The sequence below is a fragment of the Theropithecus gelada genome, chromosome 5, assembly GCF_003255815.1.
Source record: "Theropithecus gelada isolate Dixy chromosome 5, Tgel_1.0, whole genome shotgun sequence".
Lineage (NCBI taxonomy): Eukaryota > Metazoa > Chordata > Mammalia > Primates > Cercopithecidae > Theropithecus > Theropithecus gelada.
In genome coordinates this window covers 35,474,711-35,488,548 of record NC_037672.1, presented here as the reverse complement: position 1 = coordinate 35,488,548, position 13,838 = coordinate 35,474,711, and positions in this window count along the sequence as shown.

The window sequence follows — 13,838 nt, the reverse complement described above, 5'->3', positions numbered from 1 at the left end:
TAGCAAAATCTTAAAAGATAATTGGTGAAATCATTTATTGGTACTGAACTTTAGTGAGGTATTAGACTATATGGCATCTATGGTGCCTTCTAACACTTTTATTCTGTAACTTCATGATCTCTAATGTGGTATCAATCACTCTTTGGTGCTCCTAATCTATGTAAGCATAGGAAGCCTATCTATCTATCTATCTATCTATCTATCTATCTATCTATCCATCCATTTTTCTAACAATCTATATACTTACCTAATCTATATATCTATAAAACTACATTCAGTTTTTAATTAACATCATAGTAGATTTTTAAAATTTTTATGTAACACTGTTCAGAGTGTGAATTCAATGCCTATTTGTTGAATTAAAGTGAAATGGCAAAATCCCACATAAAAAATATAATTCTTTTTGAGAGTCATAGAATTTTCACATTTTCAAACAGATTGTTAATCTATATTTCTTACAATGAATTATTTGATTCAGGAAAGTTTTTACTTAAACTATATTAATCCATGAAAAATTATTGGTTTTTCCATAGGATGTTTGCATACATCACCCTTCTCTCTCCAAAAAGGCCTCAGCAGCTATAAAACTAAAAATGGTATCAATATGTGTCTCCTGGGAAGTGTACTTTCAAATAAGTTTAGAAAAGTAAGATAAAAATAAAACCTTTCCAGAGTTTATTAATCTAAATCTAAATTAATTCTGCTCTACATCTGGGATTATTGGAGACTATATTTAAAAAGCTGAAAGATAACTGGAGAGACAGGGGGGTATTTTGAAAATGAGTGAAGACAAGGAAATAAATATTACAAATAATATTTTTCTGTAATTTGTCTGTAAATATGTTGATAAAATGACAGCTAAATTAATGTTGAGAATATTTAAATATTCATGGTTTTAAACCATAATAAACAAAATAATAAACACAATTATTTTGAGCTTAAAGACTGTATCACATTTCTTTGTTAAGGTGATTCTCTATTCAGCTTAGTGTGCTACCACATTTTGAGTTATTAAAGTGTGCTTAGAAATCTTTGGTTGGTGTTTCTTAGTACATTCGAGTTTGATGTTTGGTACAAACTGGATAGACATACACATTTGCATTTCGATCAAAGTTTGGCAGTGCCTTTCCCTCACATTTATAATCTATAATGCATGAATTTACGTAGGGGTGGAGAAAACACTTACTGAAGAGGAAATAGAAATAAGACCCCAATCTCTCTCACGCCAAACCCAGACTATTTCAATTCAAAATATTCCAGCATTTCTCTTTAATCAGTACAGCTGAAGTCCATATTATAATGAATAACAGATATAGCTTCAGAGATAAAATTCTATAGAAGACACTAGAATGAATAATTTGCTACTCCTGGAAAACAAACAAAATGACAAAAACTCCATAAATAATCAAACAAACTAAATTTTGCTGACTTCACTCTCAAAAGTCAAGAACAACTGAAATTGGCCGAGGCATATGAGAAGAGCAATGCAGAAGGTCAAGGGTATTCAGAGGCAACAGATTATAGAAGATGACCCCAGAATAGGCACCTTGGTTGTGAAAGGTTTACTCTAAAGAGCAAAAGCAATATTTTGAATATATAACACCCGTAGTGAGAGCTGTGGTGGGCAAGAATGAGATATAGTTGAAACAAAGTGTAGGAGAATTACAGGTTTAGGTGCAAAGAGAATGTGGAAAAACCAGTATCAGCAAACATCCAAAAATACAACAAGAGGCACATACATGTCCTGAAGCTCAAGGATTTACCATGAGGGTTCACAGGTTGTGTCCATTTGACAAGGCTATTCAGATACTTGGGGTTGACAAGATTAGTAGCAAAGTGTACCCTGAATATGGTTAGAATCAGAGGAGGTGAGTTAAACACCACCTCTGTGGAAACAGTAAAGACAGGAGCCTCTGTTTTAGGTAACCTGGACAAAGAATCAGAACTTTTCCTTCACTGATGCATAGCAATGTCCTGTAAATAGCTGACCCACAAAAATCTAATTTATTGACAAGTGAGTAGAAAAAGAAAACTGCTACTTTATCCATAGAAAGGCTTTTAAAATCTTTAGAAAAGAAACAGAATGCATAAACAGATTTTTAAAACCCACTTATCGGAAAATGCATTGCTTAAAATAGAAAAAAATATGACCTATCCTTTTCATACAAATTAAAAAAAAAATAATGAAACAATTGCTTCTGAGAAGAAGTGCATGAAGTGCAAATTAAAAAGCCTGGGGGAAAGTTGGTGAGACAACTTAAGGAAATGTGAATAGTCTAAATATGCCAACTGAAAATGTCAAAGTTCTAAATATACCAATTAAAAGACAGGGACGATCAGATCCAAATATATGTTCTTTACAGGAAACCCACATTAAATATAGAGACTCAGATTAAAAGTAAAGGAATGGAGACAGATATATCATGCTACTACTAATCAAAAGACAACTGGAGTTAGTCACATAAAGCAGACTTAAGACCAAGGAAGATTATTAAGATAAAGAGAGGCATTGCATAATGATACAGAGACCGATTCTCCAAAGAGACATAATTCCAATGCGCCCAACAAAAGAACATCAAAATAGGTGAGGCAAAATCTGATAGAACTGTAGGATGAAATAGGCAAATCCACTGCTATAGCTCAAGGGTTCAATACCTTTCTTTCAGTAATTCATAAATCATTGCAGGCAGAAAATCAGTAAGGATATAGTTGATATGAACATCGCTATCAGTCAACTTAATCTCATTAACATGCACAGAATAATTCATTCAACAAGCATAAAATAAACATCCTTCTCAAGCTCTCATGGAGTATTGACTAAGACAGATCACACTTTGGACTCTAAAAATACCTGAAGAAATTTAAAAGAGTATAAATTATACAAAGAATGTTCTCACACTACAATGTAATTAAACTGGAAATAAATTACAGGAAAATCCTTTAGCATTTGGAAATTAATGACATACATTTAAATAACACAAGTCAGAAAAATTTAAAACTATTTTGGATTATATAATATCAAAATTTGTAGAGTACAAAATATTATACGACTTATCAAAGTTTGTGGAGTTAAGTGAGTGCAATTCTTAGAAAGGCATATGTAGTATTGGCCGGGCGAGGTGGCTCACACTTGTAATACCAGCACTTTGGGAGGCCGTGGTGGGCAGATCACAAGGTCAAGAGATCAAGATCATCATGGCCAACATGGTGAAACCCCATCTCTACGAAAAATACAGAAATTAGCCAGGCATGGTGACAAGCACCTGTAGTCCCACTACTTGGAAAGCTGAGGCAGGAGAATCACTTGAACCCAGGAAGCAGAGGTTGCAGTGAGCCAAGACTGTGCCACTGCACTCCAGCCTGGTGATAAAATGAGACTCCATCTCAAAAAAAAAGAAAAAGAAAAAAAGACATATGTAGTATTAAAAGCGTATATTAGAAAAGAAGAAAGTAAACCAATAAGATGAGCTTCTATCTTAGGAAACTAGAGAAAAACAATTTAAGCCTAAAATAAAACAGAAAAAGAAAAAATAAAAATTAGAACAGCCATCAGTGAAATTGTAAATAGTAAAATAATAGAGAAAATCAGCAAATCCAACAACTGGTTATTTGAAAAATTACTAACATTGATAAACTTATAGCCAGGTTTACCAAGAACAATGAAATAAAGACACAAATTACCCATATCACAAATGAAGGAGGGGTCATCACTAGTGATTCTGCACACACTAAAAAGGTCATTTTAAAATACTAGAAACCACTCTGTTCCTACAAATTTGATAAATTGAATGAAATGAACCAATTCCTTTACACAGACTACTCAAACTCATACAAGGGAAAATAGATAACGTGAATAAGCCTGAATCTGTTTTAAAAGAGAATAAATAATAACCTTCCAAAAAAGAAAGCACCAGTCCCAGATGGTTTCACTGGTGAATTCTACCAAACATTTAAGAAAGAAATCACAGCAATTCTCCATAAAGTTACCTGGAAAACAGAAGTAGAGGGAATACTTTCTAATTCACTTAATGAGACCAGTATTACCCTAATATCAAAATCAGATAAAGACATTGGATAAATGGAAGACATTAGAAAAATGGAAGCTACAGATCAATATCTCTCACGAATAACATAGATGCAAAATTATCCAGAAAATATTCACAAATCAAATCCAAAAAGGTATTGAAAGAAAGTATACTACAACCAGATGGGATATATTCCAGGAACACCAGGCAGGGTAAACATTAGAAAATCAATCAATGTAATTACCTCTTTGACAAGCTGAAAAGAAAAATCACATGATTACATCAGTTGCTACAGAAAAATAAATTGACAAAATCCAGCACCCATTTACGACTTTAAAAAAAAGTATCAGGAAACCAAGAACAAAAGGAAACTTCCTCAATTCAGAAAGGAAAGATACAATAAATGCTGTTGGAACAACTGGGTAAATATCTAGAGAAATTAATTCTGGTCTATACCTCACACTATAGACCAGAATACACCTCAAATAGTTCAAATATTCAAAATTTTAAAAATTAAATATTACAGCATTGAAAAATATTTTTAAAACTTGGATCAGTGAAGACCTTCAATTTATGTTCAAAGCCTAGAAATTAACTCCTGTGTTGTGAAAACTGATATTAAAAATTTTCCAAGAAAATATATAGCTCATATCACAAAGGCTCATATATGTAAGGAACTCTTAGAAATCAATTAGAAAAATACTTATAGTTCAAATAATATAAGTAGCTAATGAAAATAAACTAAAATTAAAAAGGCTTTTAAACATATAAACGGTGCTTAACTTTGTTTCTAAGAAAGGAAATATGAATTAAAATTACACTGACATATTGCTTTCTACCTGTCGCATTGGAAAAAATAAAATGGAAAGATATAAAGACAAAAACTTTCATTTTTTGATGATCTTAATGTGAGTTTGTATGATTTCTGTAGGGGTACATTGGGCAGTTATATACAATTTAAAAATGTATTAAATCTTTAATCCAGTCACCACAATTCAGTTAATTAATTTTCCTATGGACACAATTGCACAACTGTAAAATAATTTATGGTCAAGTAAGAATTGAGGCATTGTTTATTATATCAATGGATTGAAAACCTAAATGTCTATCAATGGGTCAGTTGGTTAAACACATTTTAATATATTATTTAATGTAATATTTAACAACTGTAAAAGAATAAAAAAGTATCTGTAGATTAGTATAAAAAGATCTTCAAAATATAAAAAGTAAAAAACAAAAACAATCTGCATAGAATTATGCATAATAAAGCTTTTATTAAAAAGGTAATATGCTTTTTATTTTTAAAAGGGAAACTAGCACTATATATTCATAACTTTTGGTATTTTATTTTTATTTTATTTTTATTTTATTTTATTTTATTTTTTTTTGAGACAGAGTCTCGCTTAGTCGCCCAGGCTGGAGTGCAGTGGCGCGATCTCGGCTCACTGCAAGCTCCGCCTCCCGGGTTCACGCCATTCTCCTGCCTCAGCCTCCCGAGTAGCTGGGACTACAGGCGCCCGCCGCCTCGCCCGGCTAATTTTTTGCATTTTTAGTAGAGACGGGGTTTCACCATGTTAGCCAGGATGGTCTCGATCTCCTGACCTCGTGATCCGCCCGCCTCGGCCTCCCAAAGTGCTGGGATTACAGGCGTGAGCCACCGCGCCCGGCCAGTATTTTATTTTTAAAAACTCTGGAGAAATATGCAAGAAACCAATAATGGTAGTTACATATTTGGAGTAATAAGGAAGCAAGGTAGCACCAATTTTATTGAATTTACAAATGTATTACCAAAATCACAAAAAGGTGTTAAATGTCTCCATAAAGGAAGGTACAATGTCTGATGGAATCCCTCTTTCTACATTAACACCCAGGCCTTTGGGTCCAGGTGCAAACACAGTTACTGATGTTCCCCCCAGCCTGCCCACTACAGTTCCATGGATTTATCTCAGTGGAACATGGCTGAGCATGGTAAATAAAAAGAGCTACCTATTTAAAAATTCATAATACTTAGTCCATGTAGTTTTATTTTGCAATGTCCCTGTGATGGTTAATTTTAAGTGTCAACTTGACTGAATTAAGCAATACCCAGAGAAGCGGGGCACAGTGGCTCATGCCTGTAATCCCCATATTTTTGGGAGGTCAAGGCAGGTGGATCACTTGAGCCCAGGTGTTTGAGACCAGTCTAGACAACATGGCAAAACCCCTCTCTACAAAAAATACTAAAATTGGCCAGGCATGCTGTCACATGCCTGGAGTCTCAGCTGCTGGGGTCTGAGGTGGGAGGATTGCTTTAGCCCGGGAACTTAAGGCTTCAGTGAGCCATGATCACACCTCACACCTCTGTACTTCAACCTGGGTGACAGAGTGAGAGCCTGTCTAAAAAATAAATAAATAAATAAAATAAAATACACACACACACACACACACACACACACACACAGAGAGAGAGAGAGAGAGAGAGACAGAGAAAGAGAGAGAGAGAGATAGAGAAATACCCAGAGAACTGGTAAGGCGTTCCTTCTGTATGTGTCTGGAAGGGTGTTTTCAGAGGAGATTGGCATGTTAGTCAGTGGACTGAGTGGAAGATCTGTCCTCAATGTGAGCTGGCACCATTCAATCAACAGGTGGCCCAGATAAAACAAAAAGGGCAGACAAAAGATTATTTTCTTTCTCTTTCTCTCTCTCTCTCTCCTGGAGTGGGGATGCTTTTCTTCTCATGCTCTTAGACATCAGACCTCTAGGCTCTCTGGCCTTTGAACTATAGGACTTACAACAGCAGTCCCCTCGTCTTAAGGTCTTAAGGCTTAGTCTGAGAATTACACCAACAGCTTCCTTGGTTCTTTGGATTTGGGACTTGGACTGAGCCATGCTACCAGCATCCCAAGGCCTCCAGCTTGCACACGACCTGTCCTGGGACTTCTAAGTCTCCATAATCATGTGTGCCAATTTCCCTAATAGATTCCATCTCATGTATCTTTCTGTATCTATATCTATTATCTATTATATTGGTTCTGTTTTCCTAAAGAACACTGACTGTTATAGCACCCAACTGAATACAACATTAGAAGGAAGAAAATCCTAATACTCCTTTCTGACTCAAAAACCCACCTTGGCCTGCCTGGCAGAAAGTTCGAGAGACCTAGTGGGATGTATGAAGCAGAAGAAAACTAGGAACAACTAGATCCACAGATATGGTAAAGGCCATATCTCTGTAGCTTGCTGCACGTCAGTCTAATCTACAAAGTCTAGCTTCAAGGTCTATAAAAGAAAGTGGCCATGGGCTGGTCCCTTTGTGTCCAGCAGCAGTGAATAAGTGTTCAGAGAAATTTCCACTGAATCGATTTCACAGAACTCTGACCACTGAAAACGATTACATGCAGGAAGCCTTGGCACTCAAAGCAGCCAGGACAAGCCTATCTATGGAGATACCCTGAGGTGCAGAGGGGTGAATATCAATCTGGAAGGGGAACATGAATAATCATATATCCCCCAGAGTACATACAACAACAAAAATATACTGATGAACTCATACCAGTTTAATTGTGTAACAAAATGGAGGAATATGCCTGAAACCAAAGGACACCTCAGCCAAAGACTGACTTAAAGTAGATAGGAAATTACAGCCAAGAAAGATAATTGACAAATGTGTATACACTAACTGCAGAAGCCTGAGAGATTGGTTGCAAAAATGCCCTCAGTTCTCCACCCCTCCATGATTCCCACCCTTTGCAACATGACTTTGCAAATCCACCTTTCAAAACGAGATCTACCCCTTTAATCTGCGCTGGTCTCTTGACTTGCTTTTGTTCAACAGGGTGTAACAGAAGTGACTGTCAGTTTCAAGTCTAGATATCAACAGGTTTTGTATACTTTCACTCTCTTTTGAATTTCTATGCCTGCCAAGAGAATAAGTACAGGCTAAACTGCTAGAAGAAAGAAACCACCTAGAGTAGTGCCAAGGCACTCTTTCTGAATCCATGCCAGACCAGCCAGCTTTCAGTCCACCTACAAGTTATCAGCTAGATCAGCAGAACTGCTCAGGCACCACATCAACTCATGAGACATAATAAATGGTTGCCATTTAAAACTACCAATGGTTGGAGTTGTTGGTTCCCCAGCAACTGCATTTATATATGAAATTTGAATACTGAGAATAAGAAGGAATTAAGGAAAAGAGGGAGGGAGGGAGGAAGAAAGGGACACCAACATCGATTCATATTTACTTAATGTGTTTGTCTTAGCGAATTTTATTTCCCCACTCCCCAGTGGTTAAAACCTGATAGTAACGTAAGAGTTAAGTTAATCTTCTCTTCAGTTTGAGCTGCACTAATTAATTTAAAGGGTAGAGTGTCATCATGCCTATTGCCTCTTACTGTTAACAGTTTCAGACTTCAGATTACTAAAGGTTTTTATAACTATTGGTTCATCTTCCCCTCACGATAAACCTGATAAATTGGTCATTTCAATTATGAGAAAACTGGTTTAGGATATTGAACAGATTTATTAAGTGCCAAAGTTTGACCAGAGTTTGTGCGTGTAAGTTTCAGAATTTGACCAAGACTCCTATTTTGTGAATTCAAATTCTGCAAGTAGAAAAGGTAATTAAATTGGCAAATGACGTATGTGATATGATTTGGCTGTGTTCCCAACCAAATCTCATCTTGAACTGTAGCTCCCATAATTCCCATGAATTCCCATGTATTGTGGGAGAGGCGTGGTGGGAGGCAATTGAATCATGGGGGTGGGTCTTTTGCTTGCTGTTATCGAGGTAGTGACTAAGTCTTACAAGATCTTTTTGGTTTTATAAAAGATGGTTTTATAAGGGAGTTCCCTCACACAAATTCTCTCTTGCCTGCTGCCATGTAAGATGTGTCTTGCCTCCCCTTTGCTTTCTGCCATGATTGGGTGGCCTCCCCAGCCATGTGGAACTGTGAGTCCATTAAACCTCTTTCCTTTATAAATTACCCAGTGTCACGTATGTCTCTATTAGCAGCATGAGAACACACTAATACAATATGTCAAACTCTTGTTATCCTGAACACTTCTAAAGGTTAATAGCAGTATCTCACTTATCTATGACACATTTATAATAGCTTTACCTTTTACTTGTTTTGTAAGATTGGGAATATCATTTAAATACTTGTACTTTGGTTCTCTTAACTATAAAATGATTATCATTGCAACTGACTTACAGTGAGCATTAAAAGACATGATACATGTAGAACCATTGCTCAATGTCTGTCACAAAGTCAGCACATAGCACTAAATGAATAGTACCATAATATTAGTTGTACAACATAGTTGATGATTAGTACATGATAATTAAATATTATTGAAACAAATAATAATAAAAATACATTGTTTTCCCTTTAATTGTATTAACTTAAACTTCTGCTGTGAGACACTTCTGGTGACTTTTTTTTTAAACATAGGTGCTAAATTCTATTAAAAATTTGGCCAAAACAAGCCTATTCATTCCCCCTAGTAATTTAGTATCTGCTTTAGCAATTCAAATTATTTGAAGACTTGAAAAATGGATGAAAACAAGGATTGTCTTTTATAATTCAAAGTAAATAAATACATGCAATAAACAGTACCTGTTTGCTAACATAATTGTTACTTCTCACCCTGAAATAGATCAGAAACAAAATATTAAAGATAATCTTAATTAGAAATAAATTGTAAAAGTAGATTATGTCATGAAAATGTCAAAACAAGTCAAGCAACTTAACAAAAATTTCAGACATAGGGATGTCATTTCAGCTTGTTGTTAAATATCCAGACAGACTCAGATTTCCACTGACAGGGCTCTCTCTTCACTGAATTTGCCAGACTTTTGGCATTACAGACATATTCTCATAATCACTAACCTCTATATGTAGACACAGGAAAATCTAGAATCATGCTCCTTACCGCAAGAATGAAATTGACTATTGTCACATCTTAAACTAGAAATTAAAAGATAATCTACCGTGATTTATTAATGACAGTTAATTAAACCATTCCCTGAGTAATAAAATTTTCTTTAAATTAGAAAAATATGATTTTATTTGTTTACTTTCATAAAACATAATATAGGCTCAGATTCTGGACATTTTACCATAATTTCCATTTAATTCATATCAAAGTATCAAACATTATTTTAGTACTATCTTATTTTGGATAGAGCAAAAGCAGAACAGTACCAGATACATTATTATAGGAATATGAGGAAATATATGTCTGACAACTCTGTGAGAGGTGTGTATTTGATCCCTCAGCACTAAGGCTTCTACTAGTAACTACTACCATATTAGCTTTTTGGAAAGCAGCTTTATATAATAGATAAACAAACGGAGGAAAGCAGGTCATTCCTACGAGACAGCTAGGCTCCACTATTCTTGGGTTGTGTTATTTAGGAGCACACCTTGGATCTTCTTCAGCACATGGCTATGCTTTTCCTTTTCCCTGACTTCTGCAGTAAGGTGTGCTGCACAAAATAAGATTTCTCAAGTATGCCACCATTGATGTTTCATGCTGGGTAATTCCTTGGGGGAAGTTTGGACTGTTCTCTGCATTTTAAGTTGTTTCATTCTTTCATTTAGCAGGCTGTCCAAAGGCCAGCCCACCTGGCATCCTTGTCCCAAGCAAAGCTTCATCACAACCTCCACTAACAACCACAGCCTAAGCCACTGAGGAAGTTATAGACACAACTAACATTGATTACAGCAGAAGAAATCATATGCAGACTATACTACTGCACCTACCAGAAACAAAGCCAAAGCACACTAGCTAACTAACACTATAAATATATCTATTGGAAAAAGCTTTTCCTTACAAAAAGTCTTTCCCCTTCCAGTCCATAAAAATTGGAAGAAGTAATTGTTACACCAGGCATGCAGATATCAAAGTAAGGACACAAGAAACATAAAAAAGCCAGGAAATAGGACATCCCCAAAGGAATACAATAATTCTCCAGTAACAGATCCTACCAAAAAGGAAGTATATTACATGCCTGAAAAAGAATTCAAAATAATAATATTAAAGAAACTCAGTGAGATACAAAAGAGCACACATAAACAACACAAAGAAATCAGGAAAACAATTAATGATTTAATGAGAAATTCAATAAAGAGATAGGTACTATAAAAAAGAACAAAACAGAAATCCTGAAAGTAATTCAGTGAATAAAATAAAAATACAATTGAGCACTTTAACAACAGAGTAGATCAAAAAGAAGAAGGAATTTCTGAATTTGAAGATAGGTCTTTTGAAATAACCCAGTAGGAGGAAAAACAAAGAATAAAGAAAGTCTACATGAATTTTCATGAATTTTGAATTTCTACTGCTGCCATGTGAATAAGTACAGTCTAAACTGCTAGAAGAAAATAAATCACCTACAGTAGTGCCAAGGCACTCTTTCTGAATCTATAACAGAACAGCCAACTTTTTTTTCTTTTATTATTATTATTATTATTATTATTATTATTATTATTATTATAATACTTTAAGTTCTAGGGTACATGTGCATAATGTGCAGATTTGTTACATATGTATACTTGTGCCATGTTGCTGTGCTGCACCCATCAACTCGTCAGCACCCATCAACTCGTCATTTACATCAGGTATAACTCCCAATGCAATCCCTCCCCCCTCCCCCCTCCCCATGATAGGCCCCAGTGTGTGATGTTCCCCTTCCCGAGTCCAAGTGATCTCATTGTTCAGTTCCCACCTATGAGTGAAAACATGCGGTGTTTGGTTTTCTGTTCTTGTGATAGTTTGCTAAGAATGATGGTTTCCAGCTGCATCCATGTCCCTACAAAGGACACAAACTCATCCAGAACAGCCAACTTTAAGACTACCTATAAGCTGTCAGCTAGATCCTCGAAGCTACTCAGGCACCCCATGAACTCGTGAGACATAATAAATGGTTGTCATATATAGGCCATCATAAAGTGAAAATATTCAAATTTTGGGAATTCTAGAAGTAGAAGAGACAGGTAATGCTTAGAAAACCTATTCAAAAAAATAATAGATGAAAACTTCCCAAATCTAGCAAGAGATATAAACATCCAGATACAAGAAGCTAGAAAATTCACAAATAGGTAAAACCTTAAAGGTCTTCTCCAAAGCACATTATAGCCAAACTGTCAAATATCAAAGAAAGATTTCTAAAAACCACCAGAGAAAAGGGTCAAGTCATATATAAGGGAAGCCCAAACAGATTAACAGCAAATTCCTCAGAAGAAACTTTACAGGCCAAGACAGAATGATATGAAATATTTAAAGCGCTGAAAAAAACCCTGTCAGTCAGGACTATTACACCCAGTAAAATTATTATTCAAAAATGAAGGAGAAATAAAGCCTTTTGCAGACCATCAACAACTGAGGGAATTTATTACCATTAGATTGGCCCTTCGAGAAATACTTATGGAAGTCCTACATCTGGAAATGAAAGGATGATATCTACCAGCATGAAGGACGAATGGATATACAAAATATACAAAAGGATAAAACTCAGTTGTAGAGCAAATATACAAATGAGAAAGAGGAAGGAGTCAAGCATTACCACCACATAAAACCATGAAACCACAATGAGAACAAGTGATAAAGAAAGAAACAAAGGTTATACAAAACAAACAGAAAACCATTAACAAAATCACAGGAATAAGTCCTCATCTATCAATAATACCCTTGAATGTGAATGGAATAAATTCCCCAATTAAAAGATACAAACTTGCTGAATGAATGAAAAATATAACCCAATTATACAATGCCTACAAGAAACTCACTTCACTTGCTAAGACACATATAGGCTCAAAGTGAAGGGATGGAGAAAAAAATATTCCATACAAACAGAAACCAAAAGGAAGCAGGAATACCTATATTTATATGAGATAAAACAGACTTTAAGTCAAAAACTGTAAAGAGAGACAAAGTATTTCATTATATAATAGTAAAGGGTAAGATAATATAACAATTATGAATGCATATTTACCCAACACTAGAGTACCCAGATGTAAAGCAAATATTAGGTCAAATGGAGAGACAGACTTCAATAAAATAATAGTTGGTGATTTTAGCACCCTACTCTCCACATCAGACAGATCATCTATATAGGAAGTAATGAAACATTGGACGTAAAATGCACTTTAGACCAACTGACATTCACAGAACAGTTTTTGCAACATCTGCAGAATACCCATTCTTCTCATCAGCATATGGAACATTTTCTAGGACAGACCTTATGTGAACCCACAAAACAAGTCTTAACAAATTTTTAAAAATGCAAATTATATCAAGGATCTTCTCAGAACACAATAGAACAAAACTGAAAATCAATAACAAGAAGAATTTTAGAAACTGTACAAGCACCTAAAAATTGAACAGCATGCTCCTGAGTGACCAGTGGGCCAATGAAGAAATTAGGAGGAAAAATTTTAAAAATCTTTTAAAATAAAAGAGAAACATAAAATACTGAAACCAATGGACACAGCAAAAACAGTGCTAAGAGTGAAGTTTGTATCAGTAAGTGTCTACCTTAAAAAGTAGAAAGATTTCAAATAAACAACTTAATGATGCCCCTCAAAAATCAGAAAAGCAAGAACAAATAAAAATCCAAATTAATAGAAGGAAAAAAATAATAAAGATGGGCTGGGCATTGTGGCTCACACCTGTAATCCCAGCACATTGGGAGGCCAAGATGGGCAGATCAATTGGGCTCAGGAGTTTGAGATCAACCTGGGGAACATGGCCAACCCTCATCTCTACAAAAACTACAAAAGTTATCTGGGTGTGGTGACATGTGTCTGTAGTCCTAGCTATTCAGGAGGC